The following is a 26407-nucleotide window of genomic DNA, read 5'->3' on the forward strand; positions in this document are numbered from 1 at the left end:
TATGGATCCAAGTCCTCATACGGACCAAATTCCTCACATGGATCAAATTCCTCGAGAGGATCAAAGTCCTCATATGAACATCATCGTGCTAACAACTCTGTTTCGCAGGGAGGAGCCAAGGGCTATGAATATGAGCATTATTCTTCTAATCATTATGTTCATAAGTCCTCGAAGAATTTCTCTGCCTATTCATATGCTTACCCAAACTTCTCTTATGTGAAACGAAACGGATTGGCTTCTATGCCACCTTTCTCATATGGAGCTCGCAGAGTGATGAACTCTTTGCCACCCCTTCAATGTGGGTGGTGAAGAAAAAGAACTAATATCTTCTGCAGGGTCAGGTCTCCAGACGTGCTCAAACGTCTGAAGAATTTGCTGGAGACCTGAAGAATGCCTGAAAGGACGCAGACTAATCATGAAGAAATGAAATTTCATTTCTCACGTCCTCATACTGCTTTATCTGTTCTATTGCTTGATGAAATTGATCTGATGAATTGTGATGTCATATTCTTCACTGATGAAGTATATGAAGTTCGTAAGCTGCACTAATTCATCTGCAGGATGATCAACCCAAAGCCACTGAGTGGGTCCTCGATAGTGGATGTACAAATCACATGACTGGTGACAAGAATCTATTGATGGATGCTCCCTTATCACCATCGCATCTGAAGCATATCATCTTCGCTGACAAAGGCAAAAGTCAGGTATTGGGTCTAGGTAAGGTTGCAATCACAAAGGATCGACACATGGACAAAGTCATGCTTGTCGAGTCCTTAGGATACAACCTCATGTCTGTCTCAATGCTTTGTGATCTTGATATGGTAGTTGTCTTTGGCAAGTATCGTTGTGTTGTGGTTATGGAAGCTGACAATTCCAAAGTCTTCGAAGGCTTTAGGAGAGGAGACTTGTATATTGTTGATTTCTCTTCAGGACCGCAACCAGCCGTGTGCCTACTTGCAAAAGCTTCAGAAGGATGGCTATGGCATCGACGACTTGGTCATGCAGGCATGAGGAATTTGCACACTGTTGCAAAGAAGAAGCATGTCATTGGCATTGAGAATGTCAAATTCCTCAAGGATCACCTATGTGGAGCTTGTGAAGCTGGAAAGATGACCAAGGCTAAGCATCCAGCGAAGACTATCAAGACCACTACTCGACCATTCGAATTGCTTCACATGGACCTCTTTGGTCCTAACCATTACTCAGCTGTCACAAATGACGCATCTCTCTATGGGTTTGTTATTGTTGATGATTACTCTCGTTACACATGGGTACATATTGTCACTTACAAACATGAAGTGCAGGAAGTCTTCATACAATTTTCCTCGAGGGCTTCAACCAACTTCGGTGTGAAAATCAAGCACATCAGAAGTGACAATGGAACTGAGTTCAAGAATTCTGGTCTTGATGACTATCTTGATGAACTTGGTATTACTCATGAGTTATCTGCTCCTTACACTTCTCAGCAGAATGGCGTCGTGGAGCGCAAGAACAGAACTCTTGTTGAGATGGCTCGCACTATGCTTGATGAGTACAAGATGCCTCGTCACTTCTGGATTAAGGCAATTTATACTGCGTGCCACATCATCAACAGGGTATATCTTCACAAATTCTTCAAGAAGACTGCCTATGAACTCCTCACTGACAAGAAACCCAATGTGAGTTATTTCAAAGTCTTCGGTGCTAAATGTTGGATTAGAGATCCTCATCACAATGCTAAATTTGCACCGAAAGCACATGAAGGTTTTATGCTTGGTTACGGAAAGGACTCGCACACCTACAGAGTCTTCAACACCGTTCTTCACAAGGTTGTTGAAACTGTAGATGTGCGGTTCGATGAAAGTAATGGCTTGCAAAGAGAGAACCTACCCTCTGTGATAGATGAACCAGCACCTGAGGAAACTATCAAGTTCAAGGCTACTGAGGATGTCATTCCTACCGAAGAATCTGCTGAAGAATTCATTCCAGAACGTGAAGAACGTTGAGCTAATGCACCTGAAGAAATTTCTAAAGAAAATGGTGCTGAAGAAAATGCTGATCAAATTCCTCGATGACAACCAACTCATCCTCGCGTTGCAAAAGAAGTGCAAGTTGAGAAGATCATCGATGACATTGAAGCACCAGGTCCTCTCACACGCTCAAAAGCTTCACATTTATCTAACTTTTGTGGGCACTATGCTTTTGTCTCTATCTCAGATCCCACTAAGGTAGATGAAGCATTTCTGGAGCCTGAGTGGATTCAGGCCATGCAAGAAGAATTACATCAGTTCGAGCTCAACAACGTTTGGGAACTGTCAGTCGTCCAGATCCTCGCAAACACAATATCATTGGCACAAAGTGGATCTACCACAACAAGCAAGATGAAAATGGCTTTGTGGTGAGGAATAAGGCACGGCTTGTAGCTCAAGGCTACACACAGGTTGAAGGAATTGATTTCGATGAAACTTTTGCACCTGTTGCTAGACTTGAAGCTATTCGCATATTACTTGCTTATGCTAACCATCATGATATCACTTTATATCAAATGGATGTGAAAAGTGCATTCCTCAATGGTAAGCTTGAGGAAGAAGTATATGTTGCTCAACCCCCAGGTTTTGAAGATCCTAAGCATCCTGACAAAGTCTTCACACTAAATAAGGCCCTCTATGGCCTCAAGCAGGCCCCTCGGGCGTGGTATGATACTTTGAAGGAATTCCTCATGAAGAAAGGCTTCAAACCCGGTTCACTCAACCCTACTCTTTTCACTAAATCATATTATGATGAATTGTTTGTATGCCAAATATATGTTGATGATATCATCTTTGGCTGTACTGACCAACGTTATAGTGATGAATTTGCCTATATGATGAGTGAAGAATATCAAATGTCTATGATGGGAGAGTTGAAATTCTTCTTAGGTCTTCAAATTCGTCAACAGCGCAATGGCATATTCATATCTCAGGAGAAATACCTCAAGGATGTACTGAGGAAATTCGGCATGCAAGATTGCAAAGGTGTCAAAATTCCTATGCCCACAAATGGCCATCTGTGCACTGATGAAAATGGTATTGACTTCGATCAAAAGGTATACCACTCCATGATTGGTTCTTTATTGTACTTATGTTCATCTAGGCCAGACATTATGCTTAGTGTTTGCATGTGTGCCCGATTTCAAGCTACACCGAAGGAATCACACCATAAGGCTGTGAAGCATATTCTTCGATATCTAGCTCACACACCAACACTAGGATTATGGTACCCCAAGGGCTCGGCTTTTGATCTCGTTGGATATTCTGACTCTGACTATGCTGGTGATCGTGTGGATCGCAAGTCAACATCTGGTACATGTCATTTCCTCGGACGATCTTTGGTCTGTTGGTCCTCGAAGAAACAGAACTGTGTATCACTGTCTACTGCTGAAGCTGAGTACATTGCTGGTGGTTCTTGCTGTGCTCAATTGCTGTGGATGAAGCAAACTCTCAAGGACTACGGCGTCAACGTGAAGAATGTGCCTCTCTTCTGTGACAATGAGAGTGCCATCAAGATTGCTCACAACCCAGTTCAGCACTCGAAGACAAAGCACATTCAGATTCGTCATCATTTTCTTCGCGATCATGTGTTGAAGGGCGACATTTCTATTGAGCATGTGAAGACTGAAGAACAGCTAGCCGATATCTTCACAAAGCCCTTGGATGAGAAGAGATTTAGCAAGTTGCGGTGTGAGCTAAATATCTTAGAATCTTCGAATGTTCTTTGAAAAGGACACTCATCCTAACACTTGTGCAAAATTGATGACTTAGATGTGCAACACATGAAGAAACGTTTTTCTTCAATCAATGAAGAATAACACTCTAAGTGTGAAGAAATTAATGAAGAATTTGATTCTCAGAACCCCACGACAATTGTACGCGGTGTCTGAAATCATCATTCTTATACGGTGGGTCACGCCACCACAAAAGTTGAAAATCTTCAATTTGAGTTTTTCCTCAGTTTTGAAATTCCTCAGTTGTTCATATTCTTCAACTTTGCAAAATCTTCACTGTTTCCGTCGTTTCTCTTCATTGGCAATATATATATATGAGTTTATGTCCTCTACAGCATTCACTTATGGCTAATTCTTCAAGTTGGTTTTTCTGCTAAGTGAATGTGATCGGACCCTTCCCCCTCTATGCTATACTCAACCCAATCTATTCACAAATTCTTCATGTGCGTTCTATTTGAAACTCGTTCAAAATCTTCACTGTGTCCTTGTCAGCTGAAGAATTTGCGAACAGAACTTTTAACTTATCTTATCCAAATTTTCTGCTTTGCCGGTCAAACCGTTCCGCTTCCCACGATATACTTATCAATTCACCCACAATCTTACACGATCTCCACTTCTCAGTACGTGGGTGACACATGTCATGCGAATGAGAAGGGTCAGGGGCACGTTTGTCCAATTTCCTCAGGCGAACCTTTTTCACCGTGGCTATAAATACCCCCTCTCCCCTTCCTCACTTATTTTACTCCGCTCGACCTCTCTCCAGCTCGAGCTTCTCAAACTCTAGCGCCGCAGCCACATCATCATCGCCGGTGAGGAAGAGCTTAACTGCCTCGACCTCGTCGCCGCCGTACTCACGCCGGCCGCGGAAATCTTCACTCCACCGCCGCCGTAGCCGTCTTCCTCCGCCAAGTTAGGGCGTAGAAGATCTGCACAGACGAGCTTCACTTCTCCACATCCCAGTTCGTCGTGTTCTTCGTTCAGGGTAATTAAAAGTTACTTTTACTGCCCACTTTGATTCAAATGTTTACTACAAAATCTTCAAAGGTGTTTTTCTTCAAATCCTCACACACTAAACACCTCACATGTCATCTGTTCTTGATTCGTTTCTCTAAGCATCATTTCTCTTCAAGATTCCTCAATTGTGTGGATCTTCGATCTATACAACTCTGGAACCTAAGACAAAGAACGCTTAGTGAAATTCTTCAAGACTCATCTGGTCAAATTCCTCAAACTTGTTCTTATTGAAAAACCTTCTGAGAAAGCATATGACCTCTCCAAATTCCTCGCAACTATACTCTGTTCACAGGTACTCATGTCCGCTGTTGAATCACTAGGTTCTCATCAACTTAACTCATTTGCAGCGTTCCTTGAAGAAAAGTTGCATACTTCTTCAGAGAGTTCAATTGTTCAAATTCCTCAACTAAAGAAAATGGCTAATGAAAAGAGGCCACAGAAAGGAGGAAAGAGGCCTGAGGTCAATACTTCCTTTGAAATCCCTGAGGACATTTATGCTGGGTACTGCACACCCCCTGAGGAAGATAAAAATCAGCGCAAGGTGCGCATTCAGAGGATAGAAAGGAGATGGGCAAAAGAGTGGAGGGAGTACAGGTATGTGACTCCAAAATACATGAAGAAATTCGCTGTTACTCCTCCATGCTCAAGACCTCCATTGGCACCTGGCCAAGAGGAAGATCCCACTAGCATCAAGCGCGGTGAGGAATTTCCTGAAGAATGGGCCAAGCGCCAGGCCAAGTTGGCCAAACAGGCTAAAGATGCAGTGAGGAAATTCAATGAAGATTCCACTGCTGCTGCTGCTGAGGCCTCTGTAAGGCCGAAGAAATCCATGGCAAAGAAGCCTGCGCACAAGCCAAGTGCCTCATCTTCAATGCCCTCACGGCCAATTTCCTCAGCCAAGCCCTCACGGCCAATTCCTCAAGCCGCTCCTGCTCCTCCAAAGTCCTCAGCTGCTCCGACAAAATCCTCAACACCTGTGCATCTTGCCACGTGCCAAAGGACTACAGGCATCTCCATTGCCTCAGGAGCTTCAGCTAGTTCCTCAGCTGCACCATATTCTTCAACAGGACCCTCTCTGCTGAAGACTAAGACCACTGCAGGACGAGGCTCTCGCGCAAGTCCTCAGAAGAAGGAGGTCGCCTTCCAAGTTCCGTCTGAAGATGACGAAGCTGATGATGAAGAACTTGCTAATATCATCAGAGACAGGCAAGTCAGGGCCGCTAGAGCCAAGGGCACAGAAGCGCCACTGCTTTTGGATCCAAAGCTGATCCTCGATTATATTGATCTCTGGCACAAGGACCCAAACACTCCTATGCCTGATTTCAAGTTGACACCTGGCCAAAATCACATGCTGACCCATTTCATCAATGAAGAAAAATGGAAATATGAGAAGGCCAGGCAACTCAAGAAAGCACAGTACAGAAAGGAGAAGTTTCTGAAGAACAACGTTGTCTCTATGACAACTGATGAACTTGTACAACTCCAGTCTAAAATCAAAGTCCTCAGCGATGATTTCAACGCTTACTATGCTGATTGGAAAGGAGCCAAGGTCAGGTTCGTCAATCTGACAAAGACACTCACTTCAAGTGCCGCTGCCCCTGTGCATATTGAAGTCACTCCGGCTGAAGCATCTGCTCCGCCAACTGAAGAACATGCCAGCACCGCTGATGACAATCAGGCTGCTGAAGATAATGTGAGTTCCAGGGCTGATGACTGCATTCCAGCCGCTGATGAAATTCCCAGGGCACCCACTTGTGGTGCGCCTTAAGAAAATGAAGAGGTCAGGGCAACTGCTTCAGTTGTGCCTGAAGAAACTGCACCAAATTCCTCTGCTCCACCTACGCCTACTCCAACTCCAATCCTTCCATCTGCATCAGATGTGAAGAAGGCCAAGGCTACAGAGCGTGCAGCTGTGAAGAAAAGGAAAGCATCAGCTTCTTCAGATTCTTCTGCTCCGAAGAAAATGAAGCCTATGACCAGCTCTTTTGCAAACCGGATTGATGTTGTTCCAATCTCAACCATGCCGTCAAAGGACCTTGTTCCTTTTGATGAAGAATATGTGATCCCTAGCGGATCTGATGAAGATAATCCTTCTGCTGCTTCGTCAGAGCAGATGGATGAAGAAATTGAAGCGGATCAAATCCCTTCAACACCAGTTGTTTCCTCGCCTATGCCTCAGTTCACAGCTGAAGAGGCTGGCGTTGAAGAAATGGAAGATGAATATGTGGACATTGGCTGTACCACACCAGTGATGAATGATGACTTTTGGGAAAGTCAGCATCCCAATTCTCCACTCTTCACTCCACTGTAGCAAATTCCTTAGTCCCCAGTCACTACAGTTCAATTGGGATCTGATGAAGCTCATGAAGACATTCCAGCCGCTAGTGCTGAAGAAAATGAGAATGAAGAATTGAAGAACCAGGCTGCCACTGAAGAAGAACCAGAAATTCCTCAGCCTGAAGAACCTGAGGTTGCAATTCCTGAGGTCATCATGCAACTGACTGACACTCCTCTGCCCAAGCCAAAGGATCCATTCTCAAGGAAGCAAAAATTCAAGGCTGATGATTTCTTCGGCGAGCACGTATTCTTCACCGAGTACAACCCTTATGACTCTGCTCGCATAAGAAAGAGGCGTTTCTGGACTGCCAGCCAGGCAAATTTATATTCCTCAGTGCTGTTCGACAAAGACAAAGTCTTCGATCATGAGCACATTCCTCACGTGGACATGGAATCTCTGCCGTGCTTCGAGCCAGTCCTCAGTGTTCTTCACGATGCTGGACTGTTAAATTTCTGCACTGACATCTGTGATTGGAATGAAGAACTTATTCTTCAATTCTATGCAACACTGCACATCACCAGAAATTCTGAAGATGTGAATTCATGGGTGCTGGACTGGATGTCTGAAAACACTCACTACAAGGCACCAGCTACTGAATTGCTTCGTGCCTTACCTCTCAGTCCGCCCCTTGAAGGTGCTTGTTGCGTCTATAATGAACCTGAGCTAATCGATCACTACATGCAAGTGCTGATGAAGCCTTTGAAGCCAGGTCAGGCCCCAAGAACAAAATTCCTTGTGAAGGAATTGCTGTATGTGCCTCGGACTGTCTATCGCATTTTGACAAAGACATTGAGCCCAATCAAGGGCCACGACTCAAATGAAGAAGAAGTCGTTGGCATCATGAAGAATCTTCTGTTCAATAGCATTCATGGCATTCCCATCAACTTCCATGATTTCTTCATGAGGACTCTGGCTAATGTCGCCATGTCACCATTTGAGTTGAAGCCTTATGCATCTTGGATTATGAGATTTATCAGGACAACGTCTTCACTCAACTATAAAGCTGATACACTAAACCATTGCAGCTACTTGCCCCCAATTGATGTCCTCAAACGGACATTTTCCTCAGCTGATGAAAAAGGCAAGGCTACTGCTGTAATTGATGAAGGCATTCGTCCATTGGATGGACAATTTTGCAAGGCTGCATCCTACTCCACCAATGATGACTCTGCCACCCATGACTCTGCCGCCAACGCACCCAACCAAAATCCTCAAGGCACAGCACCCAGGGTGATGACTGACCGTGAGCTTCTCCTCAGTCTTCACCAGAAGGTTGATCGCAATCATAAATGGGTCAAGCGTCAGTTTGGTTCAATTCTTCACAACATGACTACTACCCACAATGCAGTGAAGAAAAACCACTACTACCTTCATGAAATCCTCAACCGCACCTGGGCTGTTCTGTCTCAAGTCTATAGTGAAGAAGATCTGAAGACAATGGGTCTCAAGGACGATCTTGACTGGGCTGCACCTCCTCCGAAGAAGTACAAGAAGGTCAAGGTTCCTTCCTTGGTGGCCAGCTCCTATTCTTCATCACGTGACACTGATGAACATGAAGATTTGGACGACACTGCGGCAGGCCCTACTCCAACAACCGACCCCAACAACGCTGACGCTCCTTCATCACCTTGATATTCTTCAGGGGCGTTAGTCCTCAGTTTCGAGCCTTTTGGTCATTTGATGACAAAGGGGGAGAAATTTGAGTTAGTCTTCAAGCGGGTCTATTATATGGGCGTTTTTTTAAGTTGCAACTCTCGTTCTTTTGAAGAATTTGCTGGATCGAGTTGTAAACTTAAACTCTATGGTGACCTGATACTTTTGCTGTTTCTTCTGCATTCCTCGTTAATGTTATTGCATGCATGGCGAATTACATCAGTCACCATATTTCATCATGCGTTTCAAATTCTTCATATATTATGTCAAATGCGTGTATGAATTACAAGATATAGGGGGAGATCTCCATGATTCAACTCTTCAAGTGTGCATTGCTTCAAAAGCAAATTCCTCAGTATGCACATCTTCAGGGGGAGTTCTTCTATATCTTGCAATCAAATTCCTCAATATCAGTATTTACACTTCATATGTTTATCCCCGTTGAAAACTTAACCTATATTGTCATCAATCACCAAAAAGGGGGAGATTGTAAGTGCATCTAGTGCCCCTTAGTGATTTTGGTGTATTGAAGACTTATAGGTTAAGGGAATAATATGTTTATGAGTGTACACAGATCTATAAGTCTATGAGGAGTTTGATATTGACAGAGAAAGTCGGCCCCTAAAAATGAAGTTCTTCAACTGAAGACTTTGTATTTCTGAAGACTTTCTGAAGACTTTGAAAGTGAAGAAATTGGTGTAACCTTGACGACTTGGTATTCATTTGAGGAATATGAAGCGTGAAGACTTTTGTTTTCGTAGTTTCATTTTCTCTTTCTTGAGTCATAGGAAACACCATACTGTTAAAGGGGGTCGAGGAAATACTAAGGAAAAATTTCCATGTGATGCTCAACTCAAAATCCTACACCTACCAATCCCTTCGAGTGAAGCCATTGGAAATCTCATACAGTTCAGTCATATTCTTCAGTGACAGAGACGAAGTTCTTCTGGTCTCTGAGGAATTTGTTCTGACTGAGGAGTTAGGAATTCGCCAGTGCGGATTGCATACACAGTGAGGAACATGATAGCCCTAAGGAATTTGAACCTCAAATTTCCGACCGTTGCTGTGCTATGCACCAGCTGTCCCAAAATATCTACCCACCTAACGGTCATATCATTGAAGGGCATTTATGTCTTATCATGCGGGCTGCTCCCTAGGCTATAAATAGCCGCCCCTACACCAATAGCGGGTTGGCTGCTCCGAGAGAAATTGACACTTGTCATTTGAGAGCATCCCATCCTCCGAGGACTTTGAGCGAAAATCATCAAGTGAGGAAAAACCCAAACCCAAACACCTACAAACCCAAAGTGATTGAGCATCACTGAAGAGATTGATCCTGCGTGGATCCGACGCTTGTTACCTTTGAAGACTGTGCTTCTTCCAGACGGTTAGGCGTCATGGTCTAGAGCATCCAAGAGGAAATTGTGGATCGCCGAGTGACCGAGTTTGTGAAGGTTTGGAAGTCACCTGAAGACTTACCACGAGTGATTGGACGAGGTCTGTGTGATCTTAGTTCAAGGAGAATACGGTGAGGACTAAGTGTCCTGGACTGCGTGTTCAGGACTGGGTGTCCGGGACTGTGTGTCCTCAGGTTTAAATACCTAGCCGCTCCAACCAGACGTACAACTGAGACAGCAGTTGGAACTGGTCTACCAAATCATTGTCTTCACCAAGCCAACTGGTTCTATTTCCTCAACTGTTTCATTTCTTCATTACTGTGTTGTATGCTTGTTCATATCTGTGTTGGAAGACTTTGACTGAAGACTTTCTCAATTTCCTCAGTTCAATTTCTTCAGTCTGTTTGTCTTCATCCTGTGTTTACGCTTTCTGTACTCTATGCTTGTCTTCATTTCATCATGATGACTATGCTTGTGTTCTGCTATGCATACTTTTGAGTACTTATTCCGCTGCAAGTAGTTCTTCGCTAAGGAATTTCCTCATCCACAAATTCCTCAGTGAAGAATTCATAAAAATCGCCTATTCACCCCCCTCTAGTCGATATAACGCACTTTCACAAACGAAAAGGATAGCTTCGTGTTATTTTACTACGGAATCTTGAATAGATCGATTAGAAAGGATAACTTTGAGGTGGTTTCGTACCCTACCATAATCTCTTCGTTTGTTCTCCACTATTAGTGACTTCGGAGTGACTCTTTGTTGCATGTTGAGGGATAGTTATATGATCCAATTATGTTATTATTGTTGAGAGAACTTGCACTAGTGAAAGTATGAACCTTAGCCCTTGTTTCCTAGCATTGCAATTCTGTTTGTGCTCACTTTTATCATTCGTTACCTTGCTGTTTTTATAATTTCAGATTACAAAAACCTATATCTACCATCCATATTGCACTTGTATCACCATCTCTTCGCCGAACTAGTGCACCTATACAATTTACCATTGTATTGGGTGTGTTGGGGACACAAGAGACTCTTTGTTATTTGGTTGCAGGGTTGTTTGAGAGAGACCATCTTCAACCTACGCCTCCCACGGATTGATAAATCTTAGGTCATCCACTTGAGGGAAATTTACTGTCCTACAAACCTCTGCACTTGGAGGCCCAACAACGTCTACAAGAAGAAGGTTGCGTAGTAGACATCAAGCTCTTTTCTGGCGCCGTTGCCGGGGAGGTGAGTGCTTGAAGGTATATCTTTAGATCTTGCAATCGAATCTTTTAGTTTCTTGTTTTATCACTAGTTTAGTTTATAAAAGAAAACTACAAAAAATGGAATTGAGTTTGCCTCATACACTTCATCTTTTTAATATCTTTCGTGAGTATGATGGAAAGGAAAATTGTGCCAAAGTGTTAGAAGAAGAATGCATTAAAATGTTTGGCACTAAATCTTTGAATGATGAGCATGATTGCAATGTTGTTAGTATGAACTCCTTGAATATCCATAGTACTAATGATGATTGCACTAGTGATGATGAAAATATCTCTTATAAGCATGTCGATTTTTGTGGAGTGCATAGAGTTTGCAAGTACATACCAAATAGGGAAGATAGATTTTGCAAGAGGCATAAGTATTTGGAAACTAAATGGTTGCAAGAAAGGCTAGATGTTTGTGCTGAAAATTTAAACTTTCTTAGCCGTACTTGTGAACTTTGCAATGAACGTGATCATTTCAGTACCCAATGCAAATTGTTTCATGATCGTATCGTGTCCAAAAATTGTGATGACTTGATTTCCCTTGCACATCATAATGAACTTAGTTTGCTGTTGGGTTATGAAGAAATGAAACGTATAACTAAGGATCTTCCATAATTTGTCCTTGATAAAGTTCTTGATTTTGATCTAGAAGAAATTTTTATGTATTGTGCGGTGAATTGCATTGAAAATCCATATATTGCCAGTTACATAAAGAAAAGGAAACAAATAGAAGATGAAGAGAATACTAATGAAAGGGAAGAGACTTCCCAATATCCTCCTATTATTTCTTATGATGAATCAGGTAACGAGGAGGAGCTTTCTATTCAACCAATCTCATTAATAAGGAGCTCAAAAAAGAGGGTTAAACCCACACATGATGTGAAGAAGAAAAAGAAAAGACGGAGAAGCAAAGGTATAAAGGTATCCCTCCCAAATGATGTTGCTCATATTACTCGTTGTGATGATGATAATTGCTATACTATTGGTGCTATCCATACTATTAATGATGAGAGTAATTATGCTTATGATATGAAAAGGCCCAAGCTTGGGGATGCTATGTTTGATGATAATGACATGTTTGAGAATATATTTGCTGCAATTAATGTTTGTCCCAAGCTTGGGGATGCTATGTTTAATGAAGTTGATATTTTTAGCCTCCCAAATTTTGATGGGCAAATTTATTATGATGATAGCTTGCCTCCTACTTATGATGATTATATTGATGAAAGTGGGTTTGGAAGAGTGTCAACTTTAGGAAGTAATGGTCCCACTATTTTGGAGGATGTTGAATCTTATTGTGATAATTATGAAAGTGGATTTGGAGAGGTCATGACTTTATTTAGTAATGATTCCACTATCTTGGAAGAGGTTTCAATTGATTATGATGAGAACAAAGTTGCTACTTATGATGATTATTGTGATGAAACTTATGCTATAAAAAGTAGTGATGATTGTATTTATGAAACTTGTCATGATTATGATTACCCTTTTTCTGAATATTACTCTTTTAATGTGGAAACAATTTATAGTATTCGAGTCTCTTATGATACTTCCACTATTCTGAAAGAGAAGAATTTTGCTTATGTGGAGAGTAGTAAAATTTCTATGCAAGTAGATCATGAAAATAATGCTTTATGTGCTGGTTATATTGTTGAATTCATTCATGATGCTACTGAAAATTATTACGAGGGAGGAATATATGCTTGTAGGAATTGCAATAATATCAAGTTTCCTCTCTATGTGCTTAAAGTTTTGAAGTTATGCTTGTTTTGCCTTCCTATGCTAGTTGATTATTGTTCCCATAAGTTGTTTGCTCACAAAATCCCTATGCATAGGAAGTGGGTTAGACTTAAAAGTGCTAGTCATATTATTCATGATGCTATCTTTATGTTTCAATTCTTATCTTTTATGTGAGCATCATTGGAATCATCATGCCTAGCTAGGGGCGTTAAACGATAGCGCTTGTTGGGAGGCAACCTAATTTTATTTTTAGTTTTTTGCTTTTTGCTCCTGTTTAGCAATAAATATTATATATAGCCTCTGCTTAGATGTGGTTTTATGTTTTAATTAGTGTTTGTGCCAAGTTAAACCTATAGGATCTTCTTGGATGATAGTTATTTGATCTTGCTGAAAATTCCAAAAACTTTCTGTTCACGAAAACAATTGTTAAAAATTACCAGAACGTGATATAATATTGACTCCAATTTCAGAAGATCAATAAACAAATTATTTAGATCGTCCTATTTTTGCAGAATTTTTAGAGTTCCAGAAGTTTGCGTTAGTTACAGATTACTACAGACTGTTCTGTTTTTGACAGATTCTGTTTTTAGTGTGTTGTTTGCTTATTTTGATGAATCTATGGCTAGTAAAAGAGTTTATAAACCATAGAGAAGTTGGAATACAGTAAGTTTAACACCAATATAAATAAAGAATGAGTTCATTACAGTACCATGAAGTGGTGTTTTGTTTTCTTTCGCTAACGGAGCTCACGAGATTTTCTGTTAAGTTTTGTGTTGTGAAGTTTTCAAGTTTTGGATAAAGATTAGTTGGACTATGGAATAAGGAGTGGAAAGAGCCTAAGCTTGGGATGCCCAAGGCACCCCAAGGTAAATCCAAGGACTTAAAAAAGCCAAAGCTTGGGGATGCCCCGGAAGGCATCCCCTCTTTCGTCCTCATCCATCGGTAACTTTACTTGGAGCTATAATTTTATTCTCCAGATAATATGTGTTTGCTTGGAGCATCATTTTATTTTATTTTGTTTTGCTTGCTGTTTGAATAAAATACTAAGATCTGAAATTATTAAATGAGAGAGAGTCTTCACAAAGCTACATAATTATTTAAGTATTCATTGATCTTCACTTATATCTTTTTGGAGTAGTTTGTCATTTACTCGTGTGCTTCACTTATATCCTATGAGTAAATAGTTGAATGATTTGAATATCATAAATCTTAAATTATATATCTTTCATATGCTTATCCCATGGGGAGTAATGACTTTACATATGAGAAGTAGAGGTGGTAAATTTATTGAAGGTTAGCAAACATTGTATTGGTCACTTGAACAATTCTTGAAAGAATATGAAGGAAGAGAGATTTCACATATAAATATACTATTTGGACATCTTTTGTAATTGTGAGCACTCATTAAAGTATGACATGCTAAAAGGTTGATGTTGGACAAGGAAGACAACGTAATGGGTTATGTTTTCTTATATCCGGAATAAAGTATATTGTCATGGACCGCCCAACACGTTGAGCTTGCCTTTCCCCCTCATGCTAGCCAAATTCGTCGCACCAAGTAGAGATACTACTTGTGCTTCCAAACATCCCGTAAACCAGTATTGCCATGAGAGTCCACCATACCTACCTATGGATTGAGTAAGATTCTTCAAGTAAGTTGTCATCGGTGCATGCAATAAAAATTGCTCTCTAAATATGTATGACCTTTTAGTGTGGAGAAAATAAGCTTTATACGATCTTGTGATATGGAAGCAATAAAAGCGACGGACTGCATAATAAAGGTCCCTATCACAAGTGGCAATATAAAGTGACGTTCCCTCGCATTAAGATTTTGTGCATCCAACTATAAAAGTGCATGGCAACCTCTGCTTCCCTCTGCGAAGGGCCTATGTTTTATTCTTGTGCAAGAGTCATGGTGATGTTCACCTTTCCTTTTTACATTTTATCCTTTGGCAAGCACATTGTAACACCCCGGATGTAACATTCCATATTTGTAACTCCAACTCTTGCCATTTTCGGCTATGTGTTATGATATTCCCTTCGTGGTCGGGTTTTGTTTTTCGTTTTGCATTTTGTTCATGTCATGCATCTCATATCATGTCATCATGTGCATTGCATTTGTATACGAGTTTGTCTCATGCATCCGGGCATTTTCCCCGTTGTCCGTTTTGCAATTCGGCACTCCCACGCGCACCGGCGCGTCCCTCTTGTTTCTTTTGTGAGCGGGTGTTAAACGTTCTCGGAATGGACCGAGTCTTGTCAAGTGGCCTTGGTAAACCACCGGTAGACCACCTGTCAAGTTTCGTGCCATTTGGAGGTCGTTTGATGCTCCAACGGTTAACCGGGTAACCGCAAAGTCCTTTTGTGTGTTGCAGCAAAACTGTCGTGGAATTGTCACGGCAGATGCCCTCGAGCTAGGACTTAGTCGTGGAGCCATCGCAACTAGTAAGCTTAAAGGGGTTAAGCGGGACAAGGAACACGAGGGTTATACTGGTTCGGCCCCTTACGATGAAGGTAAAAGCCTACGTCCAGTTGAGGTGGTATTGATTAGGGTTTCGATGAGCAGGGAGCTTGATTGCTATGCCTGGCTCTCGATGAGATCTTTCTTGTCCTGAACCGCTGCCGGGTCGTCCCTTTATATAGAGAGGTTGACGCCCAGCAGCTCTCAGTGTCCCGGCCGGCTCATAACAGTGTCCGGCTCGGACTCTTATCTATTCTTGCCTTACACTACAAGTTTAATCCTAACGGCGGCTAATGCTACGGGCCTTAAGCCATCGCCGGGTCTTGGGCCCGTTACTAACCCGCCGCCTTCATCTTTGGTACCGGGCTTCGCGTAGTAACTATCATGGGTAACCCGGCCCCTCCTGGGCAGGTGACTCCAACGATTATATCCTCAACATTAGGCCCCAGATTGATTTGAGCCGGCTCATGTCAATCTTCAATCCTTTCGACAGAAAATCTCCGGCTTACAATTGTGTGAAGGCTATAACCCGTCGTGACGTCATCTTCTGGATTCCGGGTAACCCGCCGTGACGTCATCTTCCATTAAGTCCATTTTTTACTCCACCATATCCGCAACGGATCTTATCTTTAACTGCCGCCCCGAAAATCGAGGCGTTTATATGGCGAGATAACCACGCCGTGGCCTCCTCGTTTCTCGCGCCCACTTATGAGCCTCACCTTATAAATAGCCCGGCCCATGAGCCTCTGGTCACTTGTCGCCTCTATCTTCTTCCTCCTCTCGCCTACTGTGCTGTCGCCCGAGCTCCGCCGCCGTCGCGGCGGATCTCCTCGTCCTCACCAACTCCGGCCGCTGCATCAACCTGTCGTGACCAGAGAAAACGGCGGCGACCTCCGCGACTCACTAGCACCCGTAAGCCCTCGCCACTCCATAGAGTAGATCCACATTAGGTTCTTTGCAGTTCTTCCCGTGTTCTTCACCGTTCCTCGCGAGTTCTTGGTAGATTTCATTTTTACCACCTTTCTTGATCTTTGGACTGTATAAAACTGTTGCGGTAGTTGTTTCACGCCCATTTCCAATGTACATAGATCCCTTCTCATTGCATAAAGGCTCCGTTCGAACATATGAACTTCTTCTGCGTCTGTTTTAGGTCTAGAAACTTTTCCTTTTAGTCGACCATTTTGATCCAAAATATTCACTGCGATCTGTGAAACTTGTTTTCACCACACTTAGTAAAAAAACTGCATCTGCTGAGCTATGGCGGCTTACATTTCCGGCTCAAAGAAGCCACGCGCCGTAAAACTTTCGGGCTCATTTATGATGAAGCTGTAGACAATTTGAATTACTCTCGCTACCTTCAGCGGCTTAGATAACCCGATGCACTTAGCCATATGTCATTAGGCCCCTTCATAAGCCGCCATTTGAAACATTGAACTGTAAACTTCCTCCGGCTTATAATTGAACCGGACATTTCCTTTTATCATAGGCTTCCGACTTTCATCATGCCTCCCAAAGCTCCCAAAGCAGCCATCACGTGCAACTGGCTGAGGTCCAACGTCACTGATGAAACCTTAGCGGACTTTGTGAAGACGGGCTACCTGCCCAAAAAGGATGTCATGTCTTACCGTGCCCCTGACCCGTCAGAGGAGAGACCGCAACCAAAGGAGGGTGAGGTAGTGATTTTTGCTGATCACATGAGCCGGGGCTTCGCACCGCCCGGCTCAAAATTCTTTAGAGACGTGCTGAGTTTCTTTGATCTGCGGCCACAAGACATAGGACCCAACTCTGTGTCAAATATATGCAACTTCCAAGTGTTCTGCGAAGTCTACCTTGGAGAAGAGCCCAGCCTTCTGCTCTTTAGAGAGCTATTCTATCTGAACTACCAGAATGAGTGCGCCAACGGACCGAGCCTGGAACTTGGTGGAATCTCCATTCAACGCCGGAGAGATTGCCTCTTTCCTTACGCTGAGCCGCCCAGCCATCCAAAGGATTGGAACCAGACGTGGTTTTACTGCCAGGACACTTCTCCGGCTGACGAGAGCCCTCTGCCCGGCTTTCGTGCCATGCATCTGGAACCAAACCACCCTCTGCCCGACAAACTATCTCAGGCGGAGCGTCAACCTCTGATCCCCACCATCAACAAGATCAAGGCGCTCCTGGGTAACGGCCTCAACGGCATTGATCTGGTCCGGGTTTGGATCTCCTGGCGGGTGATCCCCTTGAGCCGCCGCCCCGGCTTAATGTGTGATTACACGGGCCGGAAAGATGACCCCCTGCGACATAGCCGCAACGATCTTCCTGAAGACATTGTTGAAGATATGACCAAGGCCCTGTTGAATGAGAGCTTGGCAGACTGCGGGAGGACCGGCTTAAGCCCCTTCTGCAAGACCAACCCGGCCCCAGCGGTAAGCCGCTGATCTGAACATCTTATTTTCTCCTTTAGATAGTTTTCATCAGAACCTTAAGAAATCTTCATTGTATTTTTCAGGCTGATGATAACTTCTGGAAGGTCAAGTATGACCATGAGGCAGCCAAGAAGGCCAGGAAGGCTAAGAAAGCCGCCAGGAGAGCCGCTCCTCGCAAGAAGGGAAGCAGGCCTACTGCCTCAGAGCTGCTTCAACTAAGTGACAGCTCCGAGTCAGAGGTAACCCCTGAACCTGTAAGCTCTTGTTGTATTTCTTGTTTATTCCTGTCCACCTTATTGATACTGATCATTAGCAGGATGACACCGGAGCAAGTAACCCGGTGACTGAAGAGGTAATGACACTTTCCTCTGACTCGGAGCCCTTGCCAAGGCTGAAAGTCCGGAGAGTAACCCGGAAAGTAAGATTTTCACATCCTTTAGCTTATCAAGATCCTCAATTTGTTTTGAAGCAACAGATTCATGAGAGCCGGCGGCACACCCGGACCAACAAGGATGCTGACCTCTCCTCCGGTTTACCTGAGGCGTCAAGGAAGCGCCGGACCAAGGTTATCTCCAACTTATATCCTTTTCATCCTTTGGCGGGTGTTATACGTCAACCGCTCAATTCTTCTGATTCAAATTATCAGGAAACTTCACCCTCCTCTGGCGACTCTATGCAATCGAACCTGCCGGCTTTCAAGACCGTACCCGGGTAATGATGATCATCTCTTGTTGTGCTTATCTTTACTCATACTTTTGTACTAACCTTGTGTCCTTTCAGTGCTCAAGCAAAGCTCAGTAAAAGAGCAAAGAAAAATAAGCCGGTCGAAGAGCCGGTCTTGCCTGATCCGGAGGTTTCAGCTCAAGAGCCGCTAGCTGCTTCTGCTCCTGAAGCCACCACTCCAACTGATGAGCCAGCCATGGAGACTTCCATCAACCCGGATATCTCCAGCCCGGCTCAGCCGGCCGATGACCCGAACGTGGTAATCACCCGGACGGAGTTTGTCGAGCCGGGGAGACCCACTGCACTGGCTAAGTGCTCTGCGAAGGAAGAATTGCTAGAGCGCCACCGGGCCAAGCTGGACATCACCAACTACGCCAACCTAAGCATTGGAGAGATCATCTCCGGCTATGTCAATCAAGTGCACAGCAGCCGGGACTTGGAGATTGACATGGTGAAGCAGATACAACAGAAGTTTGAGGTACCACTCTATTGCTTATTGCATAATCATCTTTACCATACTAGCCCCCAAGTCTACGACTTATGATAGAATATGTTGTAGACTTAATTTCCGGCTTACTTCCATGAACCGGTAACTTGTAGATAGAAACTTTCAACATGCATTAGCCCCCAAGTGCCAAGTGTCTTTGCTTGGAAAGTGCTTGGGACTTTAAAGTTGCGTAATAATTGTTCATACTATAACCCGGAAATTGTGCAGGCTGCTTGCAAGAAATTCGAGGCAGACATCTCGGAGCTTAAGAACCGCCTGAAGACTCAGGAAACTGAGACCCGGAAGGCCAACGCCAAATTTGGATCCAGCATTGCTGCTCAAGAAAAGCTAAAGAAGAAGTTTGAAGCTGAGAGGAAGACTTGGGCCGAAGAGAAGGCTGCTCTGGTAAGCCGGGCCGAACAGGCAGAGAAGGCTCTGACGGAGAGAACCGCCGAACTCTCCGGCTTAAAACGCCATGTGTCACAAATGGTCGCCGCAATCTTCGGTAAGTCCTTCTGCAGGCTTTGAACAAGTTTATAGTCTTTATGTCTCATAACTCCCATCATTGAGAACAGCTTATCTTACATTGTTAAACAGGTCCCAGAAGCGCCAACCTCAATCAGAACATGCTGACCAAGCTGAAGGCCGTGTACACCCTGGTGGAGCAACTCTACACCGGGTCACAACGCGCTTTGGCCGTGGTGGCCCTATCCAATGAGGTTCCGACTCACCTGGCGGAAGTACTTCGCCGGCTTGCCGTTCTTCCTCAGCGTGTCCAAGAGCTGCGACAGGCCTCTGCAAGAGCCGGAGCCATAGCTGCTCTGAGCCGGGCCAAGGCTTTCCTTCCAGAGCTAGACCCGGCTGACATTGCACTTGGTTACCCCAGCTTGAAGGAAGACGGCACCCCCTTCGACCAAAAGGACTTTGCTGCCTGCGTGAAGATCGTGCGCCCGGTGGCCACCCTGATTGGGAATGACACCGATCTGACCAAGTATCAGCCGAGCTACGATGCAGAGAATCAGAGGATCCCCACTCCGCGTTATGAAGCCATCAGCTTAGTCCCGCCGACTCGTAAGCACACCTTTTCCCCGGAAATTGACCCGGCCGGGTTAATTGATGAGGAAGCTCAATTTGAAGCTTTGAGCGGCATTGACTGGAAATCGTCAACCTTCCAGGTCTTGGGAACAGCCGGAGGAGCGGAGAGGGATGAGCCGGAAGCTTCGACCCGGCAAGCATCTTGACTCTTTAGGCGGCTTGTTAAACAATGCTTCACCCTTTTGGACTCGGGGAGTCTTGTAATAGAATAGGACCAACATTTTAACTTTGTCATGCCATCGTGCACATGTTGAATGCTTAAGTCCATTGAAGTTGCATCCTTATATTCTTCCGGGTCATAACTGATCATTCATCTTCCTTAAGCTCAAATAGCTGTCTTTAACTATCCTGCATAGAAAAACAAATCACAAGTCTCTAGGCGGCTTACCGCACTGAGAATCATAGTCTCATATATATAACTCGGAATATGAATCTAAGTCACGAAAGACTGGTCCTCAATTATGTCCTTGATATAACCGTAATAACACACTGACAGGCCTTCAAGTACACTTCCGGTTTATATAACCCGGATAATAAGGTTGGTACCTCAACTCCGGCTTACCAGTCTTGACAATGCTGATTGTGCGCGACTAGCACTGTGAATCAAAATTAAGCCGGCGGAATAAGAACCACCGTGTACACTGTTGATACAACCAGAAGAACTTGTTGTAAATCAGAAAATCAAAACTTAGGGGCTTCCGGTTCGAATACGACCAGAGACCCGTCCCAAAGGGGTTAAGCTAAGATTCGAGGGCGATCATATAGCCCCCAGTGGGTTTGGCGATGCCGATCAAGAGGGTACCGACAGCTATGTTCTCTTTGGTTCGAATACGACCCATGTTTGAACAGGAAGCCCCCAAATGACCTAAAGAGTTGTTTAACGACGCTGATTTGAATACGATCCACGTCGGTTCCCAAAGGGGGTTGAGCTATGATTCAAATATGATCAAAGAAAACTCCCCAATGAGCTCGACACTTTGCCAACCAAATGGGTATCGACAGCTATGTTCACTTTGGTTCGAATATGACCTATGTTTGAACAGGAAGCCCCCAAATGATTATATTGCGTACGGCTAGATTCGAATATGATCATAAGCCGGATCCACCCCTAAGTTACCATGTGATCTTGTAATGGAAACAACACATTTACCTTTGGAGGAGAAAAAGGACAGAGGTCCTGCTTTATTGCTTATCATAATATATACATGGCTTATAGAAATATGTACATTATGAGAGCCGGTGGCTCAAGTGTAATAAGGCCGAAGCTGAGCTATGTTCCACGGCCGACGGGTCTCTTCCTCCGACTTACGTGAATCTTTATGCTCTCGAACGTCAATAAGGTAGTATGACCCGTTGTGCAAGTTCTTGCTGACCACAAAGGGCCCTTCCCAAGGCGGGGATAACTTGTGCGCATCTGTTTGATCTTGGATGAGCCGGAGCACCAGGTCACCTTCCTGGAAGACCCGGGACTTAATCCGGCGACTGTGATAACGGCGCAGGTCTTGTTGGTAAATCGCTGAGCGAGCTGCTGCCACATCACGCTGTTCGTCCAACAAGTCAAGAGCATCTTGGCGCGCCTGTTCATTATCCGCCTCAACATAAGCCGCCACTCGAGGCGAGTCATGACGGATGTCACTAGGGAGGACTGCTTCCGCTCCATAAACAATGAAGAAAGGCGTGTAACCCGTAGACCTATTAGGAGTAGTATTGATGCTCCATAACACGGAGGGTAACTCCTCCACCCAACAACCTGGCGTCCGTTGCAAAGGGACCAAAAGCCAGGGCTTGATGCCTTTCAGAATCTCCTGATTAGCTCTCTCAGCTTGACCATTGGATTGAGGATGAGCCACTGATGAAACATCAAGTCGAATATGCTCTCGTTGACAAAACTCCTCCATAGCACCCTTAGATAGATTGGTGCCGTTGTCAGTTATAATGCTGTGTGGAAAGCCAAAGCGAAATATCACCTTTTTCATGAACTAAACCGCCGTGGCTGCGTCACACTTGCTAACGGGCTCTGCCTCAACCCACTTTGTGAACTTGTCAACTGCCACCAAGAGGTGGGTCTTCTTGTCCTTGGACGTATTAAAAGGCCCAACCATATCAAGCCCCCAGACCGCAAATGGCCAAGTGATTGGTATCATTCTCAGCTCCTGAGCTGGCACATGAGCCCGTCGCAAGAACCTCTGGCAACCATCACATTTACTGACCAAGTCCTCCGCATCAGCATGAGCCGTCAGCCAATAAAAACCATGACGAAAAGCCTTGGCCACAAGAGATTTTGAGCCGGCATGATGGCCACAATCCCCTTCGTGAATCTCACACAAGATTTCTTGACCTTCCTCAGGGGAGACACAGCGCTGGAACGCTCCCGTAACACTGCGGCGATGCAGTTCACCATTGATAACAACCATTGACTTAGACCGCCGGGTTATTTGTCTGGCCAAAGTTTCATCCTCAGGCAAATCTCCCCGGGTCATGTAAGCCAGATAGGGCACTGTCCAGTCCGGGATGATGTGGAGAGCCGCCACCAATTGTGCCTCCGGGTCAGGGACAGCCAAGTCTTCCTCTGTAGGCAACTTCACAGAAGGGTTATGCAAGACGTCCAGGAAAGTATTAGGCGGCACCGGTTTTCGCTGAGAGCCCAGCCGGCTTAAAGCATCAGCCGCCTCGTTCTTCCTGCGATCGATGTGCTCTACTTGGTAACCCTGAAAGTGTCCAGCAATGGCAGCAACCTCACGGCGATAAGCCGCCATGAGAGGGTCCTTGGAATCCCACTTGCCTGATACTTGTTGAGCCACTAAGTCTGAGTCGCCGAAGCACCTTACCCGGCTCAAGCTCATCTCCTTAGCCATCCGAAGACCATGGAGCAAGGCCTCGTACTCAGCCGCATTGTTAGTGCAAGGAAACATCAACCGTAGCACACAATGAAACTTCTCACCCTTAGGGGAAGCCAATACAACTCCAGCCCCCGAGCCCTCCAATTGCCTGGACCCATCGAAGTGAATAGTCCAATATGTGTTATCCGGATTTTGTTCGGGTACTTGTAGCTCTGTCCAATCATTGATGAAATCCACCAAAGCTTGAGATTTTACAGCAGTGCGTGGTACGTATTTTAAGCCATGCGGCCCGAGCTCTATAGCCCACTTAGCCACTCTTCCCGTGGCTTCTCTGTTTTGGATGATATCTCCAAGGGGAGCAGAACTGACCAGAGTGATAGGGTGACCCTGGAAATAATGCTTAAGCTTCCGGCTTGCCATGAACACACCATAAACAAGCTTCTGCCAATGAGGATACCGCTGTTTGGACTCGATGAGCACTTCACTGACGTAGTAAACCGGCCGCTGAACCGGATGCTCCTTACCCTCTTCCTTGCGCTCCACCACCACAGCCACACTGACGGCCCGTGTGTTAGCAGCTACATACAGTAATAAAGGCTCCTTGTCAACCGGAGCAGCAAAGACTGGGGGCTCTGCCAGCTGTCTCTTCAAATCCTCAAAAGCAGTATTAGCAGCATCATTCCAGACAAAATCATCAGTTTTCTTCATCAACTGGTACAATGGCATGGCCTTCTCACCCAAACGGCTTATAAACTGGCTTAACGCAGCGATACGACCCGCCAGGCGCTAGACGTCGTTTATACACGCCGACTTAGCCAGAGAAGTGATTGCCTTGATCTTCTCCGGGTTAGCTTCGATGCCTCTGTTAGAAACCAAGAAACCCAAGAGCTTGCCTGCAGGAACACCAAAAATACACTTGGCCGGGTTAAGCATCATCTTGTAGACCCGGAGATTATCAAAGGTTTCCCTCAGATCATCTATCAAGGTTTCCGTCTCCATGGACTTAACCACAATATCATCCACATAGGCATGAACATTGCGCCCAATCTGGTTATGAAGATAGTTCTGTACGCAACGCTGATAAGTCGCCTGTGCACTCTTGAGTCCAAAAGGCATAGACACATAACAGAAGGCTCCAAAGGGAGTGATGAACGCCGTCTTCTCCTGGTCCTTAACTGCCATTTTAATCTGATGGTATCCAGAATAAGCATCCAAGAAACTTAAGCGCTCGCAACCCGCCGTAGCATCAATGATTTGATCAATACGGGGAAGGGCAAAACGATCAGCCGGACAGCCCAAAACCCATCTAAGTCACTTCCATGCTCTAGGTCGTTCGATCACGATCGTGTGGGCGAAAACCGCACTCCATTTGGAGCCTCCTAGCTCCCTCTACCTATAAATACACCTCTCCCTCCGAAATCTCGGGCAAAAACCACCCTAACCCTAGCAAAAATCGCCCCTGCGCCGCCGGACACGTCCGCCGCCGGCCGGACGCATCCCCGCCGCCGCGCCCGGCCAACCAGGGGCTGCCACGTGGCGCCCGCGCCGCCCGCGGCCCGCCGGGCCCATACGCCGCGCCCGCGGCCCGTGCCCGTCGCCCGCCGCCCATCTCCTCCCGCGTCGCCCGCCCCGCGCCCCGCCGCCGTCTTCCTCCACGCCGGTCGCCGCCGCCGTCCGTCGTGCCCGCCGCCGCCCGCGTCGCCTCTGCCGCCACAGTTCTCGCGCGCCGCCGCCGCAGCTCGCCGTCCCCGCCGCCTCGTCCCCTCGCGGTCCCGGACGGCGCCTCCCCGAGCCCTCCTTTCCTCCGGCCGCCGCGTCGCCCTTCCCCTCCATCTTCTCCGGCGAGCTCGAGCTCGGCCGGCCCGATCCGATCTGAAATCGCCTAGGGTTGACTTCTCTCCCCTCTCCCCGAAATATTCTGAGATTTTTACATTACATGGTCATGTTCATCGCATCATAACTCTCTGCGTATAGCTCCGTTTCGTGCGTGTAATATATCGAGATGTTTGCCTCGAGATGCTCTTCATTTTATTCCATTGCACCATGTTCATTTGAGTCCATCTTGATGCCTAAATCTCTGGTGCAAGAGTGCTAGTTGCTGTTAACTGCTGTTACTTATCAGAACTTGAGGATTTGTTATTTTTGTTGCATTTAATGTGTGCATCTTATGGGCATGAGCTCTACATGTGTTTTGATGTATGCCATGTCATATTTACAGAGGTGTATGCCATGTATTTTTGTGATCTCTGTGGTGACTAGCACAAGCATGCAAACTAGGATTCGTGATGTTTCTGTTTTCAGGGACTTTAGGATTTTGCTAAGTCTTTGGCTGCTGTTATTTTATTGCTATGTATCCATGTGGCTACAGAGAGATCCATGCTCCTTTTGGAGATGTTCAGTAAGGATGTTTCGTAGATATGGTTATGCTCTATCCATTCATGCCTCTGTTTGCAATTATGGAGTACACTAGAATGACTCAATCTTGCCCTACTGTTGCTATAAAATGTTCCTGGCAGATTGTTTACGTGTTATTCAATTTTGCCAAGGTTGTTGTAGTTGTTTCATACATGCTATGAACTTGCTATTGCCATGGATAGCTTCATAAACATGCCATCTTGCTGTAGGTATGCTTGTTTTGTCATGCATTGCTTTGTGGTGAGTGCATCAAGCTCACCAAGTTGCTCTCATAATTCTGTTTTCTGCCATGCTCTGTTTTCTGCCAAGTCTGAAACCTGTTAACTAAACTTGCTATGTTTACATGGTTGCCATCATATCCTCTGGTCATTTTTGGCTTATGGTCAGTAAGGGATTTTTGTTCTTTGCATTCAGTAGATTCATTCTGTGCTCTGTTTTGCTATGTTATGTTCCTATAGCATGTTGATTTCTTGCTCTGAACATTGCTACCTGATGCTGTTTATGCCATGTCCAGTAATTTCATCAAGTATGTGAACCTGATATCTTTTGCAGTTTTTCCATGCTTGTTTGAACCTGTTATGTTGCGATCTAGCCATAGCTCAGTGTTCATCTTTTGTCAAGCATCTCCTGTAGATTACTTCCATATGCTTTGTTGCTATGTTGGCGTGCTGTAGCATAGTTTCTTGATGTATTCTAAGTGCTATCATGCTGTTAATCGCAGATTCGTGTCATTCTTGTTTTGCTTGCCATTTGCAAACCGTGCATCCGTTTCCGGTGATCTTTATATCGATTTCGACCGAAATCATATCATCTTTCTAGTGGAATGCTTGGTTTGCCAAGTTACTG

This window comes from Aegilops tauschii, chromosome 4 (genome assembly GCF_002575655.3).
Source record: "Aegilops tauschii subsp. strangulata cultivar AL8/78 chromosome 4, Aet v6.0, whole genome shotgun sequence".
NCBI lineage: Eukaryota > Viridiplantae > Streptophyta > Magnoliopsida > Poales > Poaceae > Aegilops > Aegilops tauschii.